Raw genomic sequence first — 26,641 nt, forward strand, 5'->3', positions numbered from 1 at the left:
GTCAGCAGGCTGACCAGCAGTCCTCCGAAGAGGAGTCTCAGTCAGTGAACTCACCTGAGGGGGAGAATCACCTGCAGGAGAGACCGTTTGACTTAGTTCCTTCCTCGAAGGATGTTTGGAGGGGGGAACTAATCCTTCAGCTACATCAGCAACATCAGGAGCAGAGGCTTGATACAACTCATCAGAAGCCTCTGCCACAACAACGTCTACGATACACAGAGGATCGACCTCTGTTAAAGTCGGCGATTGTTTGACAGCTGCTCCCAATTTGATCATGTCAAACAAGGCTTCCTTGGAGGGCGAACCCTCAAGCCCCAAGGAAGCCCAAAGCTGCAACAAATCATAATTAGTTACATTGACATCAGAAATAATATCCTCTCCCGGGGGAGGAGGAGGAGCTGCCTCGCTATGCGAGGCAACTCTTTCTCCCAAACCCTGAGATCGGTCAACAGAACTGCGGCCTACGCTACCACTCAACAGTTTCTCGGAAGAAACCGATCGAGTGGGAGCTTCGGAGGAGGTTCGGGGCACGGAAGAAGAGCCCTTGGGATTTTCTCCTTTCAAAGAAATCTTCGAAGGAGAAATATCTCGCTTGGATTTCTTCTTCCGGCGCCGGGAAAACCTCTCCCACTTTGAGGTAGACCACTCCCTACACTCACCGCATACGTTACTCTTATCACACCGTTGGCCCCTACAGTAAGGACACAAGGTGTGTGGGTCCGTTTCGACCGCCGACATATAAGTTCCATAAGGGCGGTCAGGTAAACCGGGACAATTACGCATCACAGAGGCCAACTTCACAAACACTGTCAAAGAAAAAAGCAAACAAAAGATCCGTTAAATGGCTGTCAGAGAAGGCAAGGATGACAGCGGACATGTCCATCTAGCACCCAAGCAGAGAGCAAAGTGAGCTCAGCACCGGTGTGAGGGGGGGGTATCAAGCTACCCTCCCTACCCGCCCGCTAACTAGCGGTGGGGTAGTAAACCCTCGTTAAAATTCTAATGGCTTGTCATTTCAGCTACGCCGAAAGTAATTGTCCATATTAAATAGCATGATTTGTATTTCAGTTATGGAACAACTATCCTTTATTTCAAAAGTCATAAAATATATAATTCTTGAACAACTAATTAGTCACTTGAAAGAAATGGAAGCACTGCTAGACAACCAGTCTGCTTACAGAAAATTATACTCTACAGAGACTGTTATCTGTTCTGTTGTAAATAGTATGCTGGAAAATGCTATAAGCCCAAGGGCTCCAACGGAAAAATATCCTAGTGAGGATAGTTTAGATTCAGGGAAACAGGAATGAGGAAGATCAATTTTCCTTTGGACAGTGAGTGACAGAGCCATCTGATAAAAGTATAGGAGGAACTGTTGCATCTACACTAAAAAGTGCAGATTTAAGGGAAGTCTACCATTTATATTCCTGGGTTGTACCAGAAAGTGTTTCTTTTATGGTTAAATTGTATTCCTTTCCAGTTGAAGCATAAACTCCCTGAGCAAAAGCTCTAACCCAAGTATAGTTATTCCAAGTCAAATCTGCTCTGTTACCCTTCCAAAGATGATAGGCCTCGTTTCTCCAAATAAGCACTTCTAGAATCATCATTGAACCATGGTTTGTCCTTCACTCACTACCTTAACACACGAGAAGGGATATGCCTATCAATTATGTTGACTAGATTCTCATTCAAAGGAACAGCAGGATTAGTGCTACTAGAAAACTGTGAATAATTCTGGCCCAAAAGATTACTCAAAATCCCATTCAAGTATACTTGAGATTTCATATAAATATTATACGAGTATGATACATCAGGGACGAGCTGCTCAGTTTTCACTACTAACTAAATCCAGGCATGATTAGATGTCCGAACTGGAGAACCAACTTTACTTGTTATAACGCCAGGAGTGTCGGCGTACACGAGGTCCAAGTAGTTATCAGACCTGTGAGTAGCTTCCCTTATGATTTGCTCACAGCCTGATTCAGAGGCAAAGTCTAAAGCTCTTAAGCCATTGCAATTGGTAGGAGAAACAGAATTTAACCACTTCCATTGGTGAACATTGAAATTGCCAACAAAGACAAAAGAGGTCTTTCTGTCATCATCTTGCCATAATGGTAAAAAGACAATCAAAGATAGAATCATCCAGACATGAACACAAATAGAAGCTGTTATGTCTGCCACAAACTCTTATCACCTGAATCTCATGACATTCACATTCATAGCAGGATTTATGAGAGGCAAGGGATTTGGTCCTAATATACACCGTCATTGCTGCTTTTGATAAAGTTGTGCATGAACTGCTACTCAATGACCTACTCTCCATCGGTATTGAAGATCAAGATTTTGAATACCTAAAAGACTACTTGATTGACAGAAATTGCTCAGTGCAAATTGGAAACACTTATTCATTACATGAGCCACTAAAAAGAGGGGTAACTCAGGGGAGTGTACTGGGCCCAATCTTATTCTGTATCTATACTATTGGTCTGTCAAATATACTACTATGGATTTCACAGACAGTGCAAGTGCGATTTTTTGCAATTACTCTGTAACGAACAGTCGTATCAATACGAGATGTTGCTATAAGGTATTACACCCAGTGAGGAAATTTATAGGGGTATAATGAATCTTTAATTATTAATTATAAAGACACTTGTCCCTATGCCAAAGGGCAAAATCTCAATCATCCAGTCACAAAACCGAACAATAATATACAGAACCTCTACCTCCACCCCCTCCCTCCCTCTCCTTTCATCCCTCACCTGCTCTCCCCCTGCTTCAAGCTATCTCTCTCCACCTCCACGCCATCCATCCCTCTCCGTTCTTTCCCTTCCCTTCATTATTATTATTATTATTATTACTATCCAAGCTACAACCCTAATTGGATAAGCAAGATGCTATAAGCCCAGGGGCTCCAATAGGGAAAAATAGCCCAGTGAGGAAAGGAAATAAGGAAATAAATAACTGAAGAGAACAAATTAACAATAAATCATTCTAAAAAAAGTAACAACGTCATAACAGATATGTCATATATAAACTATAAAAAGACTCATGTCCGCCTGGTCAACAAAAAAGCATTTGCTCCCACTTTGAACTTTTGAAGTTCTACTGATTCAACAACCCGATTAGGAAGATCATTCCACAACTTGGTAACAGCTGGAATAAAACTTCTAGAGTACTGCATAGTATTGAGCCTCGTGATGGAGAAGGCCTGGCTATTAGAATTAACTGCCTGCCTAGTATTACGAACAGGATAGAATTGTCCAGGGAGATCTGAATGTAAAGGATGGTCAGAGTTATGAAAAATCTTATGCAACATGCATAATGAACTAATTGAACGACGGTGCCAGAGATTAATATCTAGATCAGGAATAAGAAATTTAATAGACCGTAAGTTTCTGTCCAACAAATTAAGATGAGAATCAGCAGCTGAAGACCAGACAGGAGAACAATACTCAAAACAAGGTAGAATAAAAGAATTAAAACACTTCTTCAGAATAGATTGATCACCAAATATCTTAAAAGACTTTCTCAATAAGCCAATTTTTTGTGCAATTGAAGAAGACACAGACCTTATGTGTTTCTCAAAAGTAAATTTGCTATCGAGAAACACACCTAAAATTTTGAAAGAGTCATACAAATTTAAAGAAACATTATCAATACTGAGATCCGGATGTTGAGGAGCCACTGTCCTTGACCTACTTACAATCATACTTTGAGTTTTGTTAGGATTCAACTTCATACCCCATAACTTGCACCATGCACTAATTTTAGCTAAATCTCTATTAAGGGATTCACCAACCCCAGATCTACATTCAGGGGATGGAATTGATGCAAAGAGAGTAGCATCATCTGCATATGCAACAAGCTTATTTTCTAGGCCAAACCACATGTCATGTGTATATAGAATGAAAAGTAATGGGCCAAGAACACTACCCTGTGGAACACCGGATATCACATTCCTACACTCACTATGGTGCCCATCAACAACTACTCTTTGAGATCTACTACTTAAAAAATCAATAATAATGCTAAGAAACGACCCACCCACTGCCAACTGTTTGAGTTTGAAAACAAGGGCCTCATGATTAACACGGTCAAAGGCAGCACTAAAATCAAGGCCAATCATACGAACTTCCCGACCACAATCAAGGGATTTCTGTACTGCATTGGAGATTGTAAGAAGGGCATCACATGCTCCAAGGCCTTTACGAAAACCAAATTGCAAACTAGGGAATAGATGATTACCTTCAGCAAACAAGACGTTTTGCCAGAAGACGTTCAAAAACTTTAGATAATATGGGAGTTATGGAAATTGGGCGGTAATCAGATGCTCTCTTTCTGAGAAGGTAGCTTAAGTTGCAACTTATTTTGTATGATTTATGTTTATATCAAGCACTCTATCTATCTATCTATCTTATCTAATTATAATATTTATTGTTGTAGATATGGAACAATTCAATCGGTTGTTACCTATCAGATGACTGACTGCTTTATTCACTGGTTTGCCCCCCCTCCCCCCCCCCCCCTCTCTCTCTCTCTCTCTCTCTCTCTCTCTCTCTCTCTCTCTCTCTCTCTCTCTCTCTCTCTCTCTCTCTCTTATTGGTTATGTAAATAATTATTAGATTGACACCTATCTGAAGGGTTTTGGAGTAGCTGAGTGATAGACACTATGACTGATAGGAAAATGGCTGTTGTATACGTACCTACGTTTTCTTGCCTTCTTTTGACAAACCTTATTTCTACTCAGGGCATTAGCCATTTACTGGTATTACGAGGGAGAGCTTAAAGAAGTGATGGCCACCTCAGAAGATGTCTGTCCGTATGGTTGCAGAAATGAGTTTGTCACCCAACTCTTCAACTTTTTTAATAAAGAGAAAGCTGACAACTGCCCTCAGATTAGTTTGCATAGGTGACTTGTTACAGTTACTCTATGAATTACTAATAAATATTGACCCTTTCCACAGGACATTCATCAGAGTTAAAACCTTGACTAAACTGTTACATTTATACAACAGTGTCAATTATTATTAGTTTGATAGAAAAAAAATCGCAAAAAAATGTTTAAAACAAAGCAACATTCAGAGAGAGAGAAAGAGATAAGGAAAGATGTAGGACAGGTGAGGGAAGAAAGGAGAGGGGAGGAAGAAAATGGGGGTTGGAGGTGAAGGGGGTTGTAGGCAGGCGGAGCTCTTCCAAGCTGGTGTTCGTTTTCTTGCTTGGCTAATGAGTTTTGCCTCTTGGTATGGGTACAAAAGTCTTTATTATTTACAATAAATGATTCATGATACTCCTATAAATTTCCTTACTGGGTGTAATACACTATAGTAAAATCTCGTACTGATACGAGTGTTTGTTACATAATAATTGCAAAAAATCGCACTTGCACTGTCTGTGAAACCCATAGTACATAGGCATAGAGTGAAGTTCAAACTATTTGCAGATGATACACTATTTTACTTCTCTATAAATGATATAGGCAACACTACTGAAACTCTAAACTGGATTCCTGCCAGCGTTAGGGAATGTGTGACATTCAAACAACCAAAATTAAATGAAAATAAAACTGAGTTAATGGTGGTCAGAAAGAAAAACTGCCTAAGAAACTTGCGTGATATTAAAATAAACATAAATAACAAGTCTGCCCCGATATCTAGTAAAGTTCGTGATCTAGGGGTATCTCGACTGTAACCTGTCTTCCAATGCCCAAATTAATAATGCAGTAAAACCTGCTGGCTATCATCTTAAAAACACTGCTTTTATAAAGTACCACCTGGATGAAAATTCTCTAAAGAAACTTGTGATGAACTGTGATTTTACCAGGATTGACTACTATAACTCCATTTACTACAATTTACCAAAAGTGCAACCAAAGAAATTACAAAACATAATAAACAGAGCAGCAAGACTGATGAAAGGTGTCCCATCCGGAGAAAGGATCACTCCTACACTAATTGATTTACACAGGCTGCCTAGTAAAGCAAGAATTGAGTTTTAAATATGTGCAATAACCCATCAAGTTTCAAATAGGACCAATGACCCATCAAGTTATCAAAACTGGATGTCCTAATATCTAAAATATTATTGTGCAGCCAACAAATCTTGTTGACACGAGAATAGTTACAAAGAGTTTCAAATTATTTGAACCTAGATATATGTCTTACTGTAGGCTCTAGAGCCTTTATATATGCAGCCCCGAGACTATACAATAAGCTCCCACTAGACACCCGATAAGATTGGAGATATTAAGACTTTGTTCGATAATATGGACCTGACAGTAAACGAGCAATATGCGGTGTGAAATGCTGAATGCCTTAGAATGTATACAATAAAATGAATATGAAGGTCCTGTAGAGAGTGAGGTTCCTCTGCTGTATGGGACCAGAAAAGCAGTCCTTAAAGTAGAGTAAAACAACCATGTTACAAAGATCTTGGCCTTTGAGAGATATTTCATCTTTGGAGTAGGAATGGAGGATGGCCTCATGATTGATTGATTGATTTAAAGTTTTCAGGCATCCTGACATCTAAGGTCATTGACGCCGATATCATTTAGTTTATGTATACAAAAAAAAAAATTAAAATCATAAAAGTTGAATGTCATAAAAGTTAAATAGTTTTTAGAAGACCTGTTTCTGAAATAAATCTAAAGATGCCACTTGCATAGTAGGACACATCATGTCCAAGAATCTTGGCAAGGATGAACCTGCCACCCTCACCTCAAGCCTCAAACAAATATCTATTCCTTAAGTTGTTATAATTGGGGCATTCGGTCAACAAATGCCTCACTGTTAGAGGTACAAAACAGCCGTCACAATATGGTTGGTGTTGGCCCTTCAGCAGAAACTCGTGTGTCAACCGAGTGTGACCAATACGGAGACGACAAAGAGACGTCTCCCATTTTCGGGGCATCATATTATACCTCCAAGGAGATATGACATTTGTTAACTCTCGCATTTTATTCCCATCTAGGCTATCCCATTGCTGGTGCCATTTATTGCAAACCAATTTCTTGATGTCAGGTAAGGAATCATTACAGGGAATAGAATACCTTCTTGGCAGCAACTCGGATGCAGCATTCTTAGCCAGTGAATCTGCCTTCTCATTCCCACACACACCTACATGTGCTGGAACCCTACAAAATCGAACTGTTATACCTCTCCGTCCAATAATAAAAAGCCATTCTAAAATCATTAAAACTAGAGGGTTATTAGAATTAAAAACTTCTATAGCTTGAAGGACACTCCTTGCATCACTAAAAATTGTAAAATTACCCTCCTTCTCCAACGCTATTTTCTCAATAGCGGTTAATATGCCATACAGTTCGGCAGTAAATATGGAAGCGGTCAGAGGAAGTGCACCTCTACAATTAAAACCATTACTATGTACCCCAAATCCAACGCCAGCATCAGATTTGGAGCCATCAGTATAGATAAAAGTTGGTCCTCTATGTTCTTTAACATGTTCATTTAAAAGAGACCCGGCTTCTAGGTCTGACATACAGTGATACCTCGGTAGTCGAACGACTCTATACTCGAACAATTCGGAGTTCGACCAAAATTTTCGAGAAATTTTTGCTGCGGTGCTCGACCAAAAATTCGGTACTCGACCAGCCGAACACGTGACGACCGCATGGGCTTTGTGATGATCGCGCCATCTCGGCCACTCTCGCTTGTTCGGGAAGCATCAGTTCTCTCGAGAGCGTCACTCAGACAACGCGCGATCAGCATTCGTTGTGATTTAGTGATTTTCAGTGCTTTTAATTGCTTTTTTAGCTTTCATAATGAGTCCCAAGAAAGTAATGAGTGTTAAGGGGAAGGAGAAGAGGAAAACAGTGCGAACAACGATCGAGTTGAAGAAGGAAATTATAGCGAAATATGAGAATGGTGTACGAGTGTCCGATTTAGCGGTAGAATACGGAATGGCGAAGTCGACCATTTCTACGTTTTTAAAGCATAAAGAAATGATTAAGAAGGCGAATGTTGCAACGGGAGTTACGGCGGTAACTAAGCAAAGGCCACAAGTGATTGAGGAGATGGAAAAGTTGCTTTTAATATTTATTAAAGAAAAACAGTTGGCCGGGGAAAGTGTTAGTGAAGCGTTCATTTGTGAAAAAGCGTTGCATATCTATGAAGAATTAGTGAAGAAAAGTCCGAGTACCAGTGAAAGTGATTCATTTACATTTAAAGCGAGCAGGGGTTGGTTTGAAAAGTTTCGTAATAGAACAGGTATTCATCGTGTTACTAGGCATGGGGAGGCAGCTAGTTCGGATCAAATTGCAGCCGATAAATACGTGGGGGAATTCGATCGGTACATAAATGAACAAAATTTGATCGCACAACAAGTCTTTAATTGTGATGAGACTGGGTTATTTTGGAAGAAAATGCCAGCCAATACGTACATTACCAAGGACGAGACGAAGATGCCAGGTCACAAGCCAATGAAAGATAGGCTAACATTGTTGCTGTGTGCAAATGCAAGTGGCGATTGCAAGATCAAACCCTTGTTAGTGTACCACTCGGACAACCCCCGGGTGTTCAAACGAAATAATATTTGTAAAAGTGCACTACCAGTTATGTGGCGCTCGAACACTAAATCTTGGGTCACAAGACAATTCTTTACTGAGTGGATAAACGAAGTGTTTGCCCCCCAGGTTAAGGCTTACCTCATTGAAAAGAGCTTGCCAATGAAATGTCTTCTGGTTATGGACAATGCTCCTGCACATCCTCCAGGTCTCGAGGATGACTTGAAAGAAGAATACAGCTTTATCAAAATCAAATTCTTGCCCCCCAATACTACTCCCATACTCCAGCCCATGGACCAACAGGTCATTTCAAACTTCAAAAAACTCTATACCAAGGCCCTTTTCAGAAAGTGTTTTGAAGTGACCAGTGACACGAAGTTGACCCTAAAGGAATTCTGGAAGGAACACTTCAGCATCCTCAACTCTGTTAACATGATTGACCAAGCTTGGCGAGGTGTGACCTATAGGACATTGAACTCTGCCTGGCGTAAGCTGTGGCCATCATGTGTCACAGAGAGGGAGTTTGAAGGTTTCCAACCAGAGGCGGGTCCAAGCACTGCTACCCCTGTAATTTCTGATGACACTGATGTCGTTGAGGAAATTGTTGTCATGGGCAGGAGTTTGGGGCTTGAGGTCGACAAGGATGATATTGATGAGCTTGTAGAAAGCCATTCTACCGAGTTGACTGTGGAGGAATTGTTGCACCTGCAACAACAACAGCAGCAGGATCTGATTGTGGTGCAGGAATCTTCAGAAGAGGATGAGGTAAGGGAGGATGTTCCAAGTTCTCTCATCAATGAAATTTGTTCCAAGTGGGCAGATGTGCAGGCTTTTGCTGAAAAATACCACCCAGAAATTGCAGTAGCAAACCGGGCAGTGCATATGTTTAATGATAGTGTCATGTATCATTTTCGAAGAATACTGCAGAGGAGGAAGAAACAATTAACAATAGACCAGTTTTTCACAAAAGAAAAGAAAGCTGCTACATCAAAGCCTGTTTCTCCTCCAAAGAAGAGACAAAGAAGAGAAGAAACCCCTGAAATAGATCTGCCCACCCTTTCATTGGAGAGAGAAACAACTCCTGAAGGAGAACTACCCCGCCACATCATGGAAGGGGACTCTCCTTCCAAGCAGTAACCTCCCCCTTCCATCCTCTCCACATCCATCCCTGTATGCCATCGAACCGCTGCTCAAAGGTATGTTCACTACAGTACAGAAAATGGTTTAAAATTGTTTTATTTTAGTACAGTAAATGGTTTAAAATTGTTTTATAGGATTTTCTGACCAATTTCATACACATTTAGATAATTATTGTTGTTTAGGTACACGTTTTATTAATATTTTGGGCCTGTTCGAGTGCTTGGGAACGGAATAGAATATATACCATTATTTCTTATGGGGAAAAAAAATTCGGTACTCGAACAAATCGGAGGTCGAACACGGATCTCGAACGGATTATGGTCGAGTACCGAGGTATCACTGTATTCTTCTTCTCTCCTATAAAATATTTACAAACAGATATCTCTGGTAATTTCCATGGAGGCGTTGATGATACCTTGAATGGTATTATCTTACATCTAACTATATCCAGACTGTTTAATAATTGTTTCACCCGAAAGCCATAGGGTTGAGGAGATTTTGAGTGCATCTCAAAAGTATGTTGGGTGCCTCACAAGGCTTGCAGTCTGGAAGGCTAAAGAATTAGGGAGTCTTTGCAATTTAAACCAATACTGAAGAATAGAAGACATCCGGTAAAGGTCTAGAGGTAACTCTCCAGCATCAACAAGGAGACTTGGGATAGGTGATGTTCTAAATGCTCCCGTGGACAATCTAATACCTGCATGATGTATTGAATCTAATATTTTCAACCGGCTTGGGGTGGCTAAAGAGTATATTTCACAACCATAACTAATTTTGGAAAAAATCAAGGCCTTGTATAATTTTAAAATAGTATTGCAGTCTGCCCCCCATGATGCATGGGACAATACTTTAAAAATATTCAGAGCTTCAACACATTTAGCTATTAGGTGAGAAACCCATGTAAGTCTACAATCAAATATCAAACCTAAAAATTTGGTTTCCGATACACATGGGATCCTTTGACCTTTAATGTATATATCCGGGTCTGGATGTGCTCCCCGGATACAACAGAAATGTACAATAGTAGTTTTACTTGTCGAGAACTTAAATCCATTCATATCGGCCCACTGGATAATTTTGTCAATCGAGAGCTGTAGTTTTCTCTCAACCATTGCCATTCTGGCTCCAGCAAATGATATGGAGAGATCATCCACAAATAATGTTGAGAGAACATCCTGGGGAATTGCTGAGGATATCCCATTAATTGCTAGTGCAAAAAGGGTTACACTCAGCACACTACCCTGAGGAACTCCTTCTTCCTGGCACTTACTCTCTGATAGAGTTTCCCCCACTCTCACTTGAAAAACTCTCATGTGAAAGAAATGCCTGAATAAATAGTGGCAGCTCTCCTCTCAATCCGATTTCATGTATAGTTTTAAGTATACCATATCTCCATGTGGTATCATATGCCTTTTCAAGGTCAAAAAATACTGTAACATGGTGCTGTTTGGAAGCAAAGGCTTCACAAATAGAAGACTCGAGTCGTATAAACACATCAGTCGTTGAGTGCATTTTTCTGAATCCACATTGAATCGGTGATAAAATACCTTTCTTTTCAAGGTACCATATCAGCCTTGCATTGACCATCTTCTCCATGATTTTACATAAACAAGATGTCAATGCAATAGGACGATAGTTTGCTGCTAAAAACTTGTCTTTACCAGGTTTTAAAAAGGCTAAAATAATTGCTAGTTCCCAAACACTTGGGTAACTATGATCACGCCATATTCTATTAATAATGCTTAAAATAAATAGCTTTCTATTAAAATGTACATGTTTAATCATTGCATATGGAATTCCTTCAGGTCCAGGGGCTGTATCATTGCAATGAGCAAGTGCGGAATCAAATTATCTGTCAGTGAAAGGAGAATTATAAGACTCTTCCCTTCTTGTTGCAAAATTTAAAATTTTCTTTTCTTCAACACTCCTATACTGGTGACCAGGGGCTCCTACACACTTGCTAGATACATTTGAAAAATGACTAGCCAGGGCATTGCTAACATCATTTGCTTCCGTTACATACTGACCATTCACCTTCAACACTGGTGGTGGGTTGGGGGTGAATTTGCCAGCTATCTTTTTTACTTTCCTCCACACAGCAGATGGTGGTGTTCTACTGTTAATGGAGGAAACAAAAGACATCCATGACTGCTGCCTTGCTTCTTTCATGGCATGACGGAACTGTGCTCTACATTTCTTACACATAATTAAATTCTCATTAGTTCGGAGTCTATGCAATCGTGTTAAGAGATCTTCTTGTGGCTCTGTGGAAGGCAGTTAGTTCTGAAGACCACCACGGGACTGGTCGTCGTTTGAATAACCCTGTTGTTTTGGGAAATGAATAGACTCCTCCTGTATGGAGAGTTCCATTCAGTAAGTCTATGGCATCATCGATATTTTCAACCTGTTCAGCATCCCCCTCAATTTCGCTTAGTTCACAAAATTTTTCCCAATCTGCCTTGTCAAGATTCCATCGTGGCGATCTCTGTAAAGGTGGACCATTGTTGGTGTTTATAATGATTGGTGCATGATCACTAGTATGCCAATCACCTAATGTCCTCCAATCATCTAATGTCCTCCAATCATCTAATGTCCTCCAATCAAAATCAAGAAGGCAGTTTGAGCTTGCAATTGAAAGGTCAATGCATGACAAGGTACCTGTCTGAACATGGAAGTGTGTGGGCTCTCCTGTATTAAGGAGTCCCATATCCTCATTCTCCACAATCGATGAGATAATATTGCCCCTTGTGTTTGCTAAGATATCACCCCATAAAGGATGTCTACCATTCATATCTCCCAGTAAGAGAAATGGTTGAGGGAGTTGTTGAATGACCTCTGCTAAATCATCATATAAAATATTATCATTTGGAGGTAAGTACAGAGAGCAAATTGTATATTTTCTCCCTATATCAATTTGTACAATAACTGCCTGCAGGGTTGTACGTATAGACATAGGTATTTGGGGAACATCTCGACGAATGTATACGAGATTTCCGCCATGGTTCCCTGCTTGTTGATTATATGGTGTTCTATAGCTAACATACTCTCGAGGACTAGGAGTGTTAGAATCAAGCATACTTTCCTGTAGACATACAATTATGGGGGAATGCTCATGAATTAGGAGCTCAAGTTCTTCATATTTTGCCCTCAAACCCTGACAGTTCCATTGCAAAATGGAGGAGAAAACTATGGATTATTTCTGGAAGACATCTTGGATGAGGTCTTCCTATTAGCAGTTTTTAATCTAACATTATTACCTGTAGATTTCTTCAGAGGTGGTCTTGTTATGTTGGGTTTTATGTTTGTGTTTTTCTTTGTATCCTTTTGATCTATTTGTTGAGGTGGATGGTGGACCTCAACTTGAATTTCTGATTTATTCAGTTTATCTTCTGATTCATTAGAAACATCAACAGACAAAACATCAAATTTATTTGATGTCATAACCTTAACGTTTCTAATGGAGGGTGGAGAGAGAGATGGAGGTCTCTCTCTTTTCCTATTTATCGGTGGTGAGGATTTACCAGGTTTTTGCACCTTCCCTACCACAGGTGCACCTGGTAACTTTGTTTCGGGTGGAACTTCCATTAAAATCAGGCAAGGACATGGCCTGAGAGAGGTTAGTACTATTGTTGGTAATGGAGGATGAAGTTTGTATAGAAGTGGGCAGTGTCACAGTTTTAATACACAGTGGCAAAGCCTTGAAAGGCAATATGCTTACCTTGTCACGTAAAACTCTACTATCATTAGATGATGTATTTCTTTTCTTGGGATTACTGACAGCACTGTGGGTTCGATGTCTCCTGTGATATATTTTCTCTTGATTTCAGTGCCTTTGCATAGCTGTTTGGTTTTTACAGTAGTCTTTTGGCATGTCCTACACTTATGTGTTCTACACTGGATTTGTTGAGGGCTGCTTCTTCAAACTTATAAATCTCGCAGCTCCTGTCAGTGGATTTATGGTTTGAATTGCAATTCAAACAGCTGGGCTCAAGTGTACTCTCTCCATGATAAGGACTGGCACAGATGCTACACATTTTTTCATTTTTACAAACTTTAAAAGGATGTCCAAATTTTAAACATTTGAAGCATTGTAAGGGCTTTTGTTTAAAAGGTCAAACTTTTATTCTTTTATTTTCAATATCGATTTGGAAAGGCACATCAGCATCCTGGAAAGTAAGGATAATCATTGATGTCCCAGGAATCTTATGCACTTTCCACTGTTAATGGGCACATGGCTAGTATTTCCTCTTCTTTAAATTCGTACAGATCTTTATTGAAGACTACTCCCCTTCCGTAACTAAAGTTTAGGTGGGGTTTGACATCTAACATATCCTCATCACTGCTTGTCGTAAGGTTAGACAGTATTACTGATTGCGTGTATGATTTTGCATGGATTAGGAAGCTATTTTTCCCAAAGCGAGATATATCACCTGGTGCAATGGTTCCTACCTTTTTCTGAATTAGTTTGCTAATTTTAAAATAATTCCCATTACTCCCTTTAGGCTCGGCAACAAGCCACATTGGTGGTTCTGGCTTTCTTTGGGGGGAGCATAGTTAAATCGATATCTTTCTCAAACCAGTCAGCAGGTCTATATACATCCAAACTGTTTGGTATCTTATCACATAGGGCAATCATGACATTTAAGTTATTAATTTTGATATCACTGATGTTACATATTGCATTGAATACTTCTTCATGATTATTATAAGTTATCCATGAATGCCATTTTTCATTTTCAAGTTTCATTCTAATTTATTTTATCACTCCATAGCATCTAAATGCTTTATATATCATATCATAATCAGTATTTATTGGAATTTGGGTAACATGAAGGATTCTTAGTTTCCCTTTGTTACCCGACTTAATTGGTTTTAAAACATTAGTAGAGGGGTCCTTTTTTGTTCCTAGGTCGTCAACAGAATTTTCCTTGATTGAATTAGCAGAGGTCGTCTACAGTGCCGGGGGAGAGTCAGCGTATCCAGGGGATGGGGGTTCGTTACTTAAAGAATCCATTAGACGAGAGAGAGAAAAAGGTTAGTTTGATGTACCTGCTCGAGAATGTTAGGCCATCACACGTCAGAAAGGAAATTTGCACTCTCCACTATCGGCACAATGAGAGAATACTTCCCAGATGGTCCACTCCATACCCTACCCGAAGGATAGCATCAAAACAGATATAGAGGCACAGGTGTAAGCTGAACCCGCCTGTTAGGACCGAGACCAAGAAATTATGGAATCATCCTCCCCATACCTGTAATGACGGGCTTCCGGCCAAAAGCCGAGAGTCCTACCCCAAGCATTGGATCCCCCTGGATTCCGAAGACCTAACACTTGAGAATAGTTCCGCCAAAAAGGTCCAAACCATCTTCGGGATGGCTGAAATCATCCAATACTCTCACATATAGCTTTGAATGCAAACACCTCCCAACCGTGACACCTCCTCCCACTCATCAAAGCAGGCAGCAATAAAGGATGTATGAACATCCCCGCTGGGGCTACAATGGATGTAGAAACATCCAAGCCATAGGAAAAAAAAAAAAAAATAATAATAAATATATATGTACATAATATATACACAAATATAATGAGGGAAATTTTTCTCATAGAGTTTGGAAAGCAAGACGAAAGAAAGTTTATGAAATTAGGATAAGGTCGAAGTAATATTGAGAAAAAGAAAAAGGTGAAAGAGAGAAATTTAGATTCAAACTGGGAGAGAAATTTCCCCAAGTTCGAGAGCCCTCTTGCCCGTCACCAAGTTTCAGTACGGGAATGAAATGCCGTGCTGAAGCTCAATGACTTCATCAAAGCATTCTCTCATTAAGAGGGATGGCCTCATGAAGACAATCATACTCTTCTTCATCCTCAACAGGTTCTCCAAAAGAAGAAGAATTCTTTTTCAAGCAAAATTCCAGACGAACCTCTTCCAGACGCGCATCCCTATTGAACATGTCCAGACACATCTTACCAGCAATCCTCTTCGGAGAGTGTCTCTTAAGGGCAAATCACCTGTGCGCTTCAACCCCAGCTCGCTCTTCCTTTTTCAGAATTACCCCTCACCAAACACTGAAGAGAAAGCAAAATATTATTAGTCTCTAAAATTCCCAGCTAGAGAGAGAAATCTTTCACAAACGGATGATACCCGAGTGAGTTGTCAGTGAGCCAGCTGGGGGGGGGATGTCTCCTCCCCACTACTGACATCATTCTCCTATGTAAAGGACGATGGTTTGCATTTCATGTAGAAAAAAAAAAATAAATAGGTACAGTACCCCAGTCAGTAAAGGGTTGTGTACGGGACTGGACATGCTTAAGTAATTATATAAAAAGGTTTTTTTTTAGCAAGAAAACAAATTTTCATAAAATATACACATTTTCCTAGACAAAACTCTAAATTTACAAATTCCAAGAAGTCACGAGTCACACCCATCAAGCCATAAACTGATGAAGTATCCATACTTCACTTGCTGCAAATTTCATCTTCATTTCATCATAAATACAAAGCAAAATTCAACAATTCAAATAAAAAGTTTGAGAAAAAGATTAATTATCCCTGGATATGATGCTACTGTGCCTTTAAACTCCTTGGGACCAAAGATAAAAGTAGAAGCGTCTTTGAGAAGAGGGTGGGAGGGGCTACTCGTCTGGGCTCACCACTTGTCATTTACCTCAAAAAATTCAACAGCATTCCAGCTCCACTGAAGACATAATTCATTTTAAAAGGTGGAAGGTTTATATACACGTAGGAAGAAATATTGTATTCCTTCAATATATACAGTAATGCAAAAATAAAGTGATTGATATTTAGTACATTTATAATACAGTACTAAATTACAATATTCATAAAGTACAGCACCAGTACTGTATGTTTGAAAACCATTTGCAAAATTTTCTAGATCTAATGTTTAATGGTAATTTCTTTAGTTCGTGATACTGTATACCAGTACAGTAACTATATAATTACAGTCAGAAGAATAAATAATTTAAGATAACCCATGTGACATTAATAGATTAACAGTGATTCTTTTATACTGCGACTTCAGTATTCTAAAGACTCTAGTGTATGGTATTTACCTCCTGGCACGAATCCTTGTCAACTCTTGCTCACTCCTTTCAAAATATGTCGATCTTGACTGTAGATAACTACAATACTTGGAAACTTTTCTCCATAATTGCAACATCTAGTGGATAATGAAGTTTCTATGCATGGTGTTTTCCTCAGCAGTTTGTTTACATGCACAATCTGAAAATGTGAAAGTATACTTCATAATAAAGACAAATACTGAAAAACAATATTTTAAAATGAACAGTTCTATTTAGCTATAGTTGCAGATCAAAATTCAAGAAAACCTGTTCTTATGTTACCATATAATCAATATAAAGTAACAATACCAATTTAATCTTTTCCTTCTTACACATGAAAAAAGTAAAACAAAACTTGTCATATTAAAATTGTTCGAGTGAAATAGAAGAATCAATTTTGATGGTACTCCATTGTAAACTTGATGAATGAGAAACAGATTCTAGAAACATTTAAAATTGTCTTCTTCCTCCTGATGACTTGAAGTACTATAAATAACAGTTGTCAAATCATGTTGAAGGGGGATAACACCACCACTATTGCTGAGAATTGTCTGAATTTCTACAAAATGAGACATTTTGATTGGATCGTTAGCATACAAGGGGGAACAGAATTCAAGTTGATGACGGTGGAGGCAGGGAAAACAGGGAACCAATATCATTTCCAAATACTGTATTAAACGGAACCAAAGGCTCCAGATCCAAGATTTTCCACTCAAGCAAAAATTAACCTGCCTCATACATCTTGTGATGATGCCTCTCTTACTGGAAGAACTAAATAACCAAGAACTAGGACGCAACCGAATAAAATAAGGAGGTTGAAAAATATTTGAGAACTTAAGAATACATCTAAAAAAGGGATTTTGACGAAGGAAAAATCTATTTCTGGGGAGAGACCTGTGACGCCCGGTGAAAGGGTCCTTCTTTACACTTTTCTGATATAAATCTTCCAAATATACCAGAGAAAGATAAAAGCATGGAATGCAGAGGTTACTACCCTCGCGCGAGCACCTTGTGGGTGTCGTGTATACATCAGGGGCGTGTGAAAACCACTATTCACAGGCTGTCTTCCATTTAGATAATTCCTTCATCAAAGGGAAGGGCCGTAACAGAGGCCCTAGAAACCACACTTGGACCACGCCACCGACACCTAACACGAGCACCCTCTAGGACATCCTTCCGCAAGAACATATGGCTTGGCAAGGAAAGGGTGGGTCCGTACAAAAATAACCGGGAAGGGTTTCACCGGGCGTCACAGGTCTCTCCCCAGAAATAGATTTTTCCTTCGTCAAAATCCCTTTTCTGGGTCGACCTGTGACGGCCGGTGAAAATGTACCAGAGAATGCCTTCCAAGCCCAATAAAGTAATAACATAATAAGGAGAATACAAACACCATGTAAGACAATAATATAATATAATAATGTAAGTAAACATCAAATTACAAACTAGACAAATGACATAGGGAACGTAAGGCTAAATAAATATGAAGACAAGGAATCAACTGAGTGTCGAAACGCAAAAGGCATCAAACCTTACATGTCTAAGCATATCTAAACATTAAAGGAACGGTAAAAACAATAACAGTTAAACCATAGGAATTAAACATGGTAAAAATCATAGGGCTAACGAACTACCCAGGAGAGTGGCGACGTGGTGTGAGTGGCGGGTAGGAGGGAGAAGAAAAGAGATGGAAGAAAGGAAGAAGAGATTAATGGGGAGAGATAAGACTCCCCGCTGCAACCGTTGGGTATTTAAGGGCCTGTAAGTTCTTTAGATAGTGGCGTTTGAAAACCATAGGAGATTTCCAACCCGTATATTTTTTAAGGTCATCAAAGTCCCTGTTCTGTTAGTAATTGATGGAGGTAGCTACTGACCGTATATCATGAGCATGGGGAAATGATTCCGGATTAGTATGTTTAATGAAGTAGAGGATTTGTTGTCTGATACCTTGAATGGAAATAGTACCTCCTTGTTTCTTGATAAACAAGGGGCCAGACGAGCGGGTGGCAGTTCTAGCTAAAAAGGCCCTGAGAGTAGTGACTGGACACAGAGAAAGGATCCTGGGGAAGAGGGATAATCTTCCGAGGGGAGTACCTATTTTGCGGATCCTCATTTTTAGCTAGGAAAGCTCTGTCTGGAGAAAGGAGTACTTCGTCTGAAGGGAAGAAATCTATGTTTTCCGGGTTTCGTGAGAGAGCTGCTAGTTCTGATATTCTAGCACCTGAGGCCAAAGCCGTTAAAAATAAAGTCTTCCTAAGAAGAGTGATATAAGAGCAGGATTCATTGTCCGTGTCCGACGCAAGTTTGAGGACATCGTTCAGAGACCAAGATACCTTTTGTGGCCGAACCGAAGGTCGAAGCCTAGCACACGCTTTTGGAAAAGATGAGAAATAGGAATCAGCTAGGTTAATGTTAAACCCAACAAGGAAGAACTTGTTCAAAGCTGACTTGATGGTGGTTAAAGTTCTAGCTGCTAGGCCTTTGTCAAATAGGAACCTCAAGAAAGAGATGGCTAAATTCGGAGACATACGAGTATGGTCTGAATTCTTAGGAAATCTGCTAGTTTCTTAACGGCCGAATCATATTGACGAATTGTCGAGTCCCTTTTGTCTGATTCGATGAAGAGAACGTTTTCCGGGTCAATGTTCGCATCTCTACGAGCTGCAAACTTCATGTAGTCCACAAAGTTAGAGTTTTGGCTATCCTTGAGGAATCTGACACAGTGAGTTTAGATTACTTGGGTCAGTTTGGGGAACGGGATCCGGAAGGGACGGAGTTTCAACTCGAGGAGGAGAGGAAACCAACTGTTCTTTGGCCAGTGAGGTGCTACTAAAGCCACTGCTCCCCGGAAGGAGCGTAGTTTGTGTAAAACTTTCATTAGAAGATTCACTGGGGGGAATTAGGTAAATCTTCTTCCAATGGTTCCAATCCAGGGTTAATGCATCCATGGCATAAGCCTGAGGGTCCAGGGTTGGGGTCACATAACAAGGAAGTTTGTGATTCATCTGAGTTGCGAATAGATCTACCTGGAGGCCCGGAACCAGCCCGAGTATCCACCGGAATGAAATTATGTCTAGAGACTATTCTGATTCCAGTGGTTTCGTCCTGGATAGTGAGTCCGCTCTGACATTCTGGACTCCCGCTAAGTGAGTTGCTGACAGGAACCAGTTCTTTCCTGTTGCCAAGGCGAAGATAGTGACCAGGATCTGATTCAGGTTGGGTGACTTGGATCCGCCTCTGTTGACGCAGTGTACTACGGCTGTGCTGTCTGACACTACTCTGATGTGGGTCGACCTCGGAGGAGAGTCTCTCTTCAGGGTCAAGAACACTGCCATGGCTTCGAGAGCATTGATATGGAACTGTTTCATGGCGAGTGACCAAGAGCCCTGAAACATCTGATGTTCGGAGTAACCCTCCCATCCACTTAGAGACGCGTCTGTATGAATTGTCACTTGTGGAGGTGGGAATTGTAGAGGAACCGATTGGAGAGGTTCTTCGGTTCGCACCATGGGCGTAGTCTCATTTTCAAGACAGAGGGGATCTTCGAGACCTTGTCTCTTAAAGGTACTGTAGCTCTCTTTCTCCAAACTCGATTGATGTCTTTGAATTTGGCTTTTAATAGGAGATCTGTTACTGAAGCGAATTGGAGAAGACCAAGGATTCTTTCTAAGGCTTTTCTGGACACCTGCTTGTGATTGAGAAAATTCTTGATCTTGGAAGCTATTTCTCTTACCTTTTTGGAAGGAAGAGACAGCGTGTGCTTCGAAAGGTCCCACTGAATGCCTAACCATTCGAAGTGGCCTGATGGTTGCAGGCGGGACTTTTGGAGATTGACCCGAAATCCCAGGTTGGCGAGAAATCGAAGTACTTTCTTCGTAGCTCTGTTGCTTTCCATGGCCGACCGGGCCCAAATGAGCCAATCGTCCAGATAAGCAATGATCTGTATCCCTTGGTTCCTGAGTTGTTCTAACACTGTCTCTCCCAGTTTCGTGAATATCCTGGGAGCAATGTTGAGGCCGAAGGTATGACTTTGAACGCAAAGGCTTTCCTGCCTAGGCGGAAACCTAGATAAGAGAGAAGTTTCGAGCTATTGGCACATGATAATAGACGCCGGTAAGGTCGATAGAGGTGGTGACGGCCCCACGGGGAAGTAAGGTCCGTACCTGAGAGATAGTCAACATCCGGAATGAATGAATGATTTAAAGTTTTCAGGCATCCTGACATCTAAGGTCATTGACGCCGGTAACATTTAATTTATATATACAAAAGTAAAAAATGAAATAAAATAAAAAATTAGAGTATTCAATTAAAATCATAAAAATTGAATGTCATAAAAGTTAAATATTTTTCAGAAGACCTGCTTCTGAAAGAAATCTAAAAATGCCACTTGCATGGTAGGACACATCATTTCCAAGAATCTTGGCAAGGATGAACCTGCCACCCTCACCTCGAGCCTCAAACAAATATCTATTCCGCAAGATGTCATAATTGGGGCATTCGGTCAACAAATGCCTTACTGTTAGAGGTACTAAACAGTTGTCACAATACGGTTGCTGTTGGCCCTTCAACAGAAACTCATGTGTCAACCGAGTGTGACCAATACGGAGACGACAAAGAGACGTCTCCCATTTTCGGGGCATCATATTATACCTCCAAGGAGATATGTCATTTGTTACTTCCCTCATTTTATTGCCATCTTGACTATCCCATTGCTGTTGCCATTTATTGCAAACCAATTTCTTGATGTCAGGTAAGAAATCATTACAGGGAATGGGATATCTTCTTGGCAGCAACTCTGATGCAGCCTCCTTAGCCAGTGAATCTGCCTTCTCATTCCCGGACACACCTACATGTGCTGGAACCCAACAAAATTGAACTGTTATACCTCTCCGTCCAATAAGGAAAAGCCATTCTAAAATCTTTAAAACTAGAGGGTTATTAGAATTAAAAGCTTCCATAGCTTGAAGGACACTCCTTGCATCACTAAAAATTGTAAAATTACCCTCCTTCTCCAACGCTATTTTCTCAATAGCAGTTAATATGCCATACAGTTCGGCAGTAAATATGGAAGCGGTCAGAGGAAGTGCACCTCTACAATTAAAACCATTACTATGTACTCCAAATCCAACGCCAGCATCAGATTTGGAGCCATCAGTATAGATAAAAGTTGATCCTCTATGTTCTTTAACATGTTCATTAAAAAGAGACCTGGCTTCTATGTCTGACATATTCTTCTTATCTCCGATAAAATATTTACAAAAAGATATCTCTGGTAACTTCCATGGAGGCGTTGATGAGATCTTGAATGGAAGTATCTTATTTCTAATTATATCCAGACTATCTAATAATCGTTTCACCCGAAAGCCATAAGGTTGAGGGGATTTTGGGTGCAACTCAAAGTATGATGCTTGTCTTACAAGGCTTGCAGTCTGAAAGGCTAGAGAGTTAGGGAGTCTTTGCAATCTAAACCAATACCGAAGAATGGAAGACATTCGGTAAAGGTCTAGAGGTAACTCTCCAGCATCAACAAGGAGACTTGGGATAGGCGAGGTTTTAAAAGCTCCAGTAGACAATCTAATACCTGCATGATGTATCGAGTCTAATATTTTTAACCGGCTTGGGGTGGCTGAAGAATATACCTCACAACCATAACTAATTTTGGAAAAAATCAAGGCCTTGTATAATTTTAAAATAGTATTGCGGTCTGCCCCCCATGATGTATGGGATAATACTTTTAAGATATTCAGAGCTTCAACACATTTAGCTTTTAGCGCTTTTAGGTGAGAAACCCATGTAAGTTTACAGTCAAATATCAAACCTAAAAATTTGGTTTCCGATACACATGGTATCCGTTGACCTTTAATGTATATATCCGGGTCTGGATGTACTCCCCGGATACGACAAAAATGGACAATGGTAGTTTTACTTGTCGAGAACTTGAATCCACTCATGTCAGCCCACTGGATAATTTTATCAATAGAGAGTTGGATTTTTCTCTCAACCATTGCCATTCTAGTGCCAGCAAATGATATTGAGAGATCATCCACAAATAATGTTGAGAGAACATCCTGGGGAATGGCTGAGGATATCCCATTAATTGCTAGTGCAAAAAGGGTTACACTCAGCACACTACCCTGAGGAACTCCTTCTTCCTGGCACTTACTCTCTGATAGAGTTTCCCCCACTCTCACTTGAAAAACTCTACGTGAAAGAAATGCCTGAATAAATAGTGGCAGCTCTCCTCTCAATCCCAATTCATGAATGGTTTTAAGAATACCATATCTCCATGTGGTATCATATGCCTTTTCAAGGTCAAAAAATACTGTAACATGGTGCTGTTTGGAAGCAAAGGCTTCACAAATAGAAGACTCAAGTCGTATCAACACATCAGTCGTTGAGTGCATTTTTCGGAATCCACATTGAATCGGTGATAAAATACCTTTCTTTTCAAGGTACCATATCAGCCTTGCATTGACCATCTTCTCCATAATTTTACATAAACAAGATGTCAATGCAATAGGACGATAGTTTGCTGCTAAAAACTTGTCTTTACCAGGTTTTAAAAAGGCTAAAATAATGGCTAGTTCCCAAACACTTGGGTAACTATGATCATGCCATATTCTATTAATAATGCTTAAAATAAATAGCTTTGTATTAAAATGTACATGTTTAATCATTGCATATGGAATTCCATCGGGACCAGGGGCTGTATCGTTGCAATGAGCAAGTGCGGAATCAAATTCTCTTTCAGTGAAAGGAGAATTATACGACTCTTCCCTTCTTGTTGCAAAATTTAAAATTTTATTTTCTTCAGTGCTCCTATACTGGTGACCAGGGGCTCCTTCACACTTGCTGGATACATTTGAAAAATGATTAGCCAAGGCATTGCTAACTTCATTTGCTTCAGTTACATACTGGCCATTCACCTTCAACACTGGTGGTGGGTTGGGGGTGAATTTGCCAGCTATCCTTTTTACTTTCCTCCACACAGAAGATGGTGGTGTTCTACTGTTAATGGAGGAAACAAAAGACATCCATGACTGGCGCCTTGCTTCTTTCATGGCACGACGGAACTGTGCTCTACATTTCTTGTACATAATTAAATTCTCATCAGTTCGGAGTCTACGCAATCGTGTTAGAGATCTTCTTGTGGCTCTGTGGAGTGCAGTTAGTTCTGAAGACCACCACGGGACTGGTCGTCGTTTGAATAACCCTGTTGTTTTGGGAATTGAATTGACTCCTGCTGTATGAAGAGTTCCATTCAGCAGGTCTATAGCATCATCAATACTTTCAAACTGTTCTGCTCTCCCTTCGATTTCACTTAGCTCAGAAAATTTAACCCAGTCTGCCTTGTCTAGATTCCAACGTGGCGATCTTTGCAAAGGTGGACCCTTGTTGGTGTTTATAATGATTGGTGCATGATCACTAGTATGCCAATCATCTAATGTCCTCCAATCAAAATCAAGAAGGCAGTTAGAACTTGCAATTGAAAGGTCAATGCATGACAAAGTACCTGTCTGAACATGGAAGTGCGTGGGCTCTCCTGTATTAAGGAGCCCCACATCCTCATTCTCCACAATTGATGAGATAATATTGCCCCTTGTGTTGGCCAAAACATCACCCCATAAAGGATGTCTACCATTCATATCTCCCAGTAAGAGAAAAGGTTGAGGGAGTTGTTGAATAACTTCTGCTAAATCATCATATAAAATATCATCATTTGGAGGTAAGTACAGAGAGCATATTGTATATTTTCTCCCTATATCAATTTGTACAACAACTGCCTGCAGGGTTGTACGTATAGACATGGGTATTTGGGGAACATCTCGACGAATGTACATGAGACTTCCGCCATGGCTCCCTGCTTGTTGATTATATGGTGTTCTATAGCTACCATACTCTCGAGGACTAGGAGTGTTAGAATCAAGCATACTTTCCTGTAGACATACTATTATGGGGGAATGCTCATGAATTAGGAGCTTAAGTTCTTCATATTTCGCCCTCAAACCCTGACAGTTCCATTGCAAAATGGAGGAGAAAACTATGGATTATTTCTGGAAGACGTCTTGGGTGAGGTCTTCCCATTAGCAGTTTTTAATCTAACATTATTACTTGTAGGTTTCTTCAGAGATGGTCTTGTTATGTTGGGTTTTACGTTGGAGTTTTTCTTTGTATCTTTTTTATATATTTGTTGAGGGGGATGGTGGACCTCAACTTGAATTTCTGATTTATCTAAATTGTCTTCTGGTTGATCGCCAACATCAACAGACAAAACATCATATTTATTTGATGTCATAATTCTAGTATTTCTTATGGAAGGGGGTGAGAGAGATGGAGGTCTCTCTCTTTTACGATTAATAGGTTGCAAGTTACCAGGTTTTTGTACCTTCCCCACTACAGGTACACCTGATAACTTGGTGTCAGGTGGAATCTCCATTAAATCAGGCAAGGATATGGCCTGGGAGAGGTTAGTACTATCCTTTGTAATGGGGGACAAAGGTTTGATAGTGGTGGGCAATGTCTTTTGGTTGATACTCAATGATAAATCTTTAGGAGGAGATGTTCTTGTCTTATGCAGCACTTTATCAATAGATTGTGAATTCCTTTTTCGAGAACTACCTACAGTAGTAGGTGGGTGAGATGATTCCCGAGGAACTTTTTCTCCTGTTTTTAATGTTTTTGCATAAGTATTAGATTTATTTAATAATCTCTTGGCATGCCCCACGCTTACATGTTCAATAATTGATTTATTGAGGGCAGCCTCTTCTAACTTATAAAACTGGCAGCTCCTATCATTAGATTTATGATTAGAGTTGCAGTTTAAGCATCTTGCCTCAAGTGTACAATCCCCATGGTAAATTTTGGAGCAAGTATTACAAATTTTTTCATTATTGCAAACTTTGGAAGGATGTCCAAATTTGAAGCAATTATAACATTGCAGTGGCTTCTGCTTAAAAGGTTGAATTCTGATCCTTTCGTTTTCTATGTCTATGTGGAAAGGTACACCAGCATCCTGGAAAGTAAGAACAATCATTGATGTTCCAGGTACTTTATGTACTTTCCACACTGATAGGGGACACATGGCCAATATCTCCTCTTCAGTAAATTCATACAGATCCCTATTAAAAACCACTCCCCTTCCATAGCTAAAGTTTAGATGGGGTTTGATGTCCAATTTTATATCATCATTTACTGTCTTCAAATTAGACAGTATAACAGACTGTGTGTATGACTTGGCCTTTATCAAGAAACTTTTCTTCCCGAATCGAGATATATCTCCAGGTGCGATCGTACCTACCTTTCTCTGAAGAAATTTGCATATCTTGAAATAATTTTCCGTACCTCCCACAGATTGAGCAAGAAGCCACATTGGTGGTTTTGGCTTTCTTTGGGATGGTATATCTGCCTCTATATCTTTATCAGCCCAGTCTGCTGGTCTGTAGACATCCAGATCTTTAGGTGCCCCATCACAAAGAGCACCCTTAACACTCATATTACCTACTTTAATATCAACAATGTTACAGCTTGCATTAAATGCTTCCTCATGACAATTAAATGATAACCAAGATTCCCAATTATCATCTTGAAGTTTCATTCTAATTTCTTTTATTGATCCGTAACACTCAAATATTTTATGTAGCACATCATAATTAGCTTCTAAAGGGATTTGGGTAACGTGCAGGACTTTCAGTTTTCCTGTGTTGCCCAAATTACCCTTTTTCAGAATGTTTAAAGAACAGTCCTTTTTAGTTCCTAGGTCGTCAACGGAGTTTTCTTTAAATGAATTGCCAGAGGTCGTCAACAGTGCCGGGGGCGAGTCAGCATATCCAGGGGAGGTGGGGTCATTTTCACAAGAATCCATCATAAAAAAGAAGAGAGAAGAGTGATTTTTTGAAGTTTGATTT

The 26,641-nt window shown here is 40.0% G+C and overlaps 1 long non-coding RNA gene across 2 annotated transcripts in view; it reads right to left on the minus strand.

Annotated features, from left to right (window-relative positions):
• The window catches only part of LOC137621237 (uncharacterized), an 807,497-nt gene that overhangs the window by 48,110 nt on the left and 732,746 nt on the right, over positions 1–26,641 (minus strand). For both annotated transcript variants that reach the window (XR_011040184.1, XR_011040183.1), the window contains one exon: positions 16,731–16,899. This is a non-coding gene — a long non-coding RNA (uncharacterized lncRNA). The remainder of the gene's footprint in view (positions 1–16,730; positions 16,900–26,641) is intronic.

The sequence above is a fragment of the Palaemon carinicauda genome, chromosome 27, assembly GCF_036898095.1.
Source record: "Palaemon carinicauda isolate YSFRI2023 chromosome 27, ASM3689809v2, whole genome shotgun sequence".
Taxonomy (NCBI): Eukaryota; Metazoa; Arthropoda; class Malacostraca; order Decapoda; family Palaemonidae; genus Palaemon; species Palaemon carinicauda.